This window comes from Lolium rigidum, chromosome 1, assembly GCF_022539505.1.
Source record: "Lolium rigidum isolate FL_2022 chromosome 1, APGP_CSIRO_Lrig_0.1, whole genome shotgun sequence".
NCBI classification, from domain to species: domain Eukaryota; kingdom Viridiplantae; phylum Streptophyta; class Magnoliopsida; order Poales; family Poaceae; genus Lolium; species Lolium rigidum.
In genome coordinates, this window is record NC_061508.1 from 110,128,707 (window position 1) to 110,135,252 (window position 6,546).

Here is a 6,546-nt window from a genome sequence, read left to right on the forward strand (position 1 = left end):
TCCAAAAAAAAGCACCATCGCCAACGAGGCTTTGTGAGTCGATGAACGAGCCTGCCGCAGCGGCGAGGCACATGTCGCTCGTGGCACGTCGACCGGGGGATGTCCCCGTGCTGTCTTGGACCAAGATACGCCGCCTCCCATCGACGAAGTCGGAGAAGAACCGCATACCAACCACCTCCGGACCAACATCTTTGCTCCAGAAGAACCACCTCGCCCCGCCCCCCAGCGCCGTCGTGGACAACGACAAGCGCTAGTGACACGTCGAGAAACAGATCTCGCCAAATCTGAAGACCGGCGAGAAAACCAAGCTGCCAACCTGAAAGATCGACAAGCACACGTTGCCAACAACTCCGAGACGCCGCCATGAAGGTCACCGTCGGTGTGGGAGTGGAGTTGAGGCAGATTTATTTGCCCGGGCGCCGCTCCCACCACCCCAACGACGCACCACAACAGCCAAGCCCTAACTACAAAACGGAGGAGGAACGAGGTCCCCTCCCCCTCCTGCCGCCGGAGCGGCAAGCGGAGGGAGAGGGGCCCAGATCTCACGCCGGTGGAGATTGGATCTGGCCGTCTGGTCTCCAGGGAGTTGGGCGATGGAGACGATGACGGTTCGAGAGCTATCCCGACCGACGATTAGTTGTGCTGCGATCACATTGTGCGAGTTGTGGGATGAAAATTACACATACCTCTAAATGGAGCAAAACTAATAATCCCCCTTCAATTAAAGACGCATTGCCGCAAATGCCTCTAGAAAGATCTGAAGTAATTCGAGCTGTAATTGTACGTACATGTAAAGAGTTCAAATGTGAAGATGGTATAATAATCCGCTATGATGACAATGTCGCGGTTATAATTGATCAAAAAGGAAATCCAAAAGGAACTCGAGTTTTTGGCGCGATTGCCGAAGAATTGAGAGAATTGAATTTTACCAAAATAGTTTCATTAGCTCCTGAAGTATTATAAATACTAGTTAAGTAAAATTTAGATCAAAGAATAAATTTAGTAGATTGCTATATACCTTGTCTCAACTTTATCTAGATACGTATTTTTTGGCGGAAAGAATATTATAGTACATTTGGTACATAATAACCACCGTGTCCATTTTTTTGACATATAACCATTACCTTTGGAGCCGACTGAAAACACTGGTTATGTGATTACCTAGGTTTAAAATATTTTCTAATCATTCGAGCTTACTCGTCGGGTCTAGATGGCACCAATAAACAGAATAGGGGCTGAATCAGAAACTTTAGGGACTTCTAACGAATTTCCATATAAATCGAGGGCCTATTACAAACTTGCCGAAGTGATAAAATCTCCCACCTCTTCTCAGTCACCGACGTACGCCACCGAGATGTAGGGAGAGCGTCGTCGAGATGCATGGGAAAAACCAGCCAAACCGAAAGTCAACCAAAAAAATTGAAGAACCCCGAAAAAACCCTGCTGAATAGGACAGTCCAGTAGAGTACCCCGCGTGAGGGTGCACGATTTGGCAAGAATATGGAAAACGCTTGTAATTTGCCCACCATCTCTAGAAATCGGTCGTGTCATCTCACGTCAAACGTCCCGTTACGTGGCATACAGAAGTGGACCTTACTACCTTATCTCCTGAAGAGGTATCTTCTCCAAGGTTTGTATACCTCATCGCGCTCCCGAGCGCCCCGCCGCTGCTCCTAGCGCCTAGGGAGCTACAGCTCTGCCCCCCGGCCCCCCAAGTTCTTATCCTTGTTTTGCCGCCGTTGTGGCAACCACAGCAACCACGGGTACCACCGTTGTTTTATTGACGGCGGTGCTATCGCCGGTGTGGGAGGTACTGGTGGAGATGCAATGAGGTGTGGAGCGGGGAAGCGTACGACTCAGGCCAGGTGTCCACATCGACGCAGAGGAGGAGGGTGTGGGAGAGGGGCTCTGCCGAGAGTACCATGGAGGAGGAACGCCATCTCGACTATGCACGACCTCATGGTACAGCTCTGCCGCCTTACAATGTGAATTTTTGTTGGAAATATAGGTGATTTTTGTGGAGAACATCTATGCAATATGTTGTAAAGGGATTTTCCATAGGAAATTTGTAATGGTGAAGTAGTTGGATTTTTTTGTTGGAATCCTCCATGTTTTTTGCTGAAATTATGTATGGAAATTGATTTGCCATAGAGAACTAATGTTGGAATTGTTGTAATTTAAGTAATTTTTTTGTTAAAAACATATGAAATTTTTGTTGTAAATTAATATCTAATATTATTGTAAAGAGATTTTTCAGATGTGATTAATGTTGGCTTTTGTTACTATTTTTTGTTGGAAACTGTGGAAATTCCTTTTGTAAATTAATATCTAATATTGTTGTAAAGTGATTTTTCAGATGTGACTACTGTTGGATTTGACATTTTTTGTTGGAAACCGTGGAAATTTTTGTTGTAAATTAATCTCTAATATTGTTGTAAAGAGAGTTTTAAGATGTGAGTTTTTGCCTTCCGCAAGCAAACCGGATTTATACGCAGGGAAGAGCGAACATAGTTGATGTTTGCATAAATCAGTAGCAGGTGCATGGGTGACGTTTGTAGAAAGCGACATCTCTGAACCAAGTGAGGCAATGGAAAGCGCCCCTTCCCTGTAGGAGCATCATACGGTCACATCCGATGTTGTGGGGCGACCGATTTCCCCCAAATCGGTCGGCCGACGCCTAGCGCTTGCTCATAACGTGGGAAATATTTGGTGCCAACTCTTGTGGGCTCACCAATTTTCTGGCATGGTAGGTGTAAAGAGATTTTTCAGATGTGACAAACGTTGGATTTGTCATTTTTTGTTGGAAACCGTGGAAATTTTTTGTTGTAAATTAATCTCTAATATTGTTGTAATTAGAGTTTTGAGATGTGAGTTTTTGCCTTCCGCCAGCAAACCGATTTATACGCAGGGAAGAGCGAACACAGTTGATGTTTGCAGAAATTAGTAGCAGATGCGTGGGTAACGTTTGCAGAAAGCGACATCTCTGCCAAGTGGGGCAATGGAAAGCACCCCTTCCTTGTAGGAACATCATACGGTCACATCCGATGTTGGGGGGCGACCGATTTCCCCCAAATCGGTCGGCCGACGCCTAGCGCTCGCCCATAACGTGCGAAATATTTGGTGCCAACTCTTGTGGGCTCACCAATTTTCTGGCATGGTAGGCCAAACATTTTGTCTTGAAGAAACGGACATGCTTAATTAGTACTAGTTCATGTCAGTAAGGAGTTACCGGTAGCACCAAAGTGAAGTCAGACGCTCAATTAAGCTTTTATTTGTGCTCATCTTTAACTCTGGAGGTTACGATGTTATGCGCAAGGAAAAATAACTCTTACACTGTCGATCGACTCTCATGTACGTGGGTATAAGATGAAAAGCTTCCTCCTGACATTCCGACGACTGACCTTCGAGTTTCGACCGCCATGACTACCGTCCTCAAGGTCTGTTTCACCCTGTACCTGTTCGCAGTGGTTTGCGGTGGCCACGTACACGGCGTCAGCAATGGCGCTTCCGGCGGCGTCTACGACGTGACGGAGTACGGGGCGACTCCGGGCAGCGAAGACAACAAAGACGTGAGTGAAGTGAACCACGCGCCGATCCCCTCGTTTCCTTCTGTTTCCTGAACCATGTGTCGATCACCCCTGTCCAGGCGTTCGTGGCGGCATGGCGCGCCGCGTGCGGCTCCACGGCCGGCAAGGCGACGGTCCTGGTCCCCGCGGGCACATTCGCAGTCGCCGCCGTCGAGTTCTCGGGCCCGTGCAAGAACACGCCCGTCTTCGTGATCGACGGCGTGCTCCGGCCGTGCACTGGAGGATGCCACTTGTCTGATGATGCCTGGATCACGTTCAGTGCCCTGACCAACCTCCTGGTCACCGGCGCCGGGACCCTCGACGGCCAGGGAGGCGTCGAGAAAAATAAGCCCAAGACGACGGTACTGACTCTGGCCGTACGTTCAGTACTAATCGATCGAGCGTGGGCAACATTTCATGGTTGTGGGATTTGTGCAGACTCTGGAGCTGGACAACGTGGCGAACTCGACGGTGAGGGGCCTGCGGTTCGTGGACAGCCGGGGGTTCCACGTTAGCGTCCACCGCAGCAGCCGAGTCGCGGCGGAGGGCCTCCACATCCACGCGCCGGCGATCAGCCACAACACGGACGGCATCCACGTGGGCTTCTCGAGCCATGTCCGCATCACCGACTCGGTGATCGGCACCGGCGACGACTGCGTGTCCGTGGGCCCCGGCTCTACCGACGTGGTGGTGACCGGCGTGATCTGCGGCCCGGGCCATGGCATCAGCGTGGGGAGCCTGGGGAGGGAGGAGGGCGAGGAGGAGGTGCGCGGGCTGGTGGTCCGGAACTGCACGGTGCGCGGCACCACCAACGGGCTGCGCATCAAGACGTGGCCGGGCTCGCCGCCCGGCCTGGCGTCCAACATCACCTTCGAGGACATCACCATGGCCGACGTCGCCAACCCCATCGTCATCGACCAGAGCTACTGCCCCCACGACCGCTGCGGCGACGACGCCGACAAGCCGTCGCTGGTGCAGATCAGCGACGTGACGTTCCGGAGGATCGAGGGGACGTCGAGCAGCAAGGTGGCGGTGCAGCTGCGCTGCAGCGAGGAGCGGCCGTGCATCGGGGTGCGCCTCGACGGCGTCAACCTCCGGTGCGGCGACGACCAGCCGTGCCGCGCGCAGTTCGACAACGTTCGGGGGGCACCCGCCCTGGAGGCGCCGGCGCCCGGCCCGTGGGTTCCGATCGACCAAGACGCTCGCCCAGCGCCATCAGACACAGAATGACCATGCCTGGCTTCGGGTCGGCAAGGCGAGCTCGAGTTCTTTTATGCTTTCTCCGTCGTTCACTGAAGGCACGGGTCCCTTTTTTGGCAAGTTAGTATGCAGAACTAAAAGGGTTTGCTTCATTTTGCTTCAGAGTAATAAGTTGAAATTTTGCAGGATCGATGATAATCAAGTTTTGAGTCCCGTGGTTTCACGTCATACAGTTCCTATACAGTAGTATATACTAGCAGTGCATTTAAACATTCAATTCTTGAATTCTATTGAAAAATCAAGTATAGTGCCAACTCGAATCACAACCATGATTTACTACCACGACAAATTAAGACGAACCAACGAAGGCGATTGCGATAGCGATAGCATAACCTGTAGCGTCGATATCGTACCGTGCGATCGTTTGTAGGATTACCCGAGTATGTCCTTGCGCGTAAGATCGTAACCTCCAAAGTTATAAATGAGCATAAATAAGCTTAATTGAGCGCAGGGCCGTACCTGAGAATACGGAGGCCCTGAGCAAAACAAGAAATAGAGGCCCTGAGCATGATCATTAGCAACTAAGATGATTATATATATATACTACTCACTCCATTTCAATAAATAATGCGTCCTTGTTTTTCGTATTTTATCTTTAACAAAATATTAATCTATATCTCTCTATTTAAAAAGGATGTTTCAATTTTATCTAGATATACATGTATTTAGATGAGTTTAGTTTGTAGATACATGCAAGTTTTGATGAAGTTAAAACATATTTTTCAGGATAAAGTATATGAAAAATATTTAATATAAAACTGGTATCATTAGAAAGTATTTTCCAACACGATTCTAACAATATTGCTTATATATTATATGATCGTGATATTGTTGTCCTATTTATTTGGTCAAGGTTCACATTGAAATGTGTGTGCGTATTATTTATAGGAATGGAGGTAGTATGTGGTAAAATAAATTAAAATAAGTGCATCATGTGAAAAAGCAATCTAAGAATCAAAAGTGCTAATTTTTAGTCGAAACGTGCCATCTTTCTAAAATGAATCTTCAGTTAGTTCTTCATAAAAATCCTTGAGACAAAATCTTAATATTCATTGGAAGACCAACTGAATTAGCTGCACTCGCGATGGAAGAGAAAGAAAAGATACGGGTAAAAAGGCGTGGATGGCTTGGGGGCCTTTGGAGTTAATGCTATTGCAAATTTCCTAAGCACTAGTACTGCCATAATGGAGTAAGTACTTTGTAGCATCTCTCATCGAATTGATTGAGGTCCAATTAAACAAAATCGATCATTAGAGTACTAGTTCAACATATTAATTTGGAGGCCCTCTAAATCGGGAGGCCCTGTGCGATCGACCAGGCTGCACATGCCTGCGGTACTGCCCTGATTGAGGCGTCTTGGATTTGTGACATGAACTAGTGACTTAGCCTGTCCATTTCTTGAAAACAAGTGCTCAACGGTATTCAGAGTTTCAGACGATGTGACCAAGAACAAGAATGCTTCCCCCCATCTGCATATGTTGGGTACATACAATGATACAACCAAAAATTATTAAGCGAAAGATTTCTCTGGCTAGGTGGCTCTGTATGGCTATGAGGCTTCTTAGCCGTTCTTGTTATTTTAGCATTTGGCTATGTGGCTACATACAGTCATGAGGTTGTTTGAGAAAGGGGAAACAAATCTATTTTTAATCCTGAACTCGTAGAGGTTCAGCGAAATAAACCATGAAGTTTGAATACTTGTCGGTTGTATCCTGAACTT

General features: G+C 48.0%; 1 pseudogene; it reads left to right on the plus strand.

Annotated features, from left to right (window-relative positions):
- The first annotated feature begins 3,419 nt into the window (after nt 1–3,419).
- Nucleotides 3,420–4,796, plus strand: LOC124650060 (annotated as a pseudogene).
- The last annotated feature ends 1,750 nt before the right edge of the window (nt 4,797–6,546 follow it).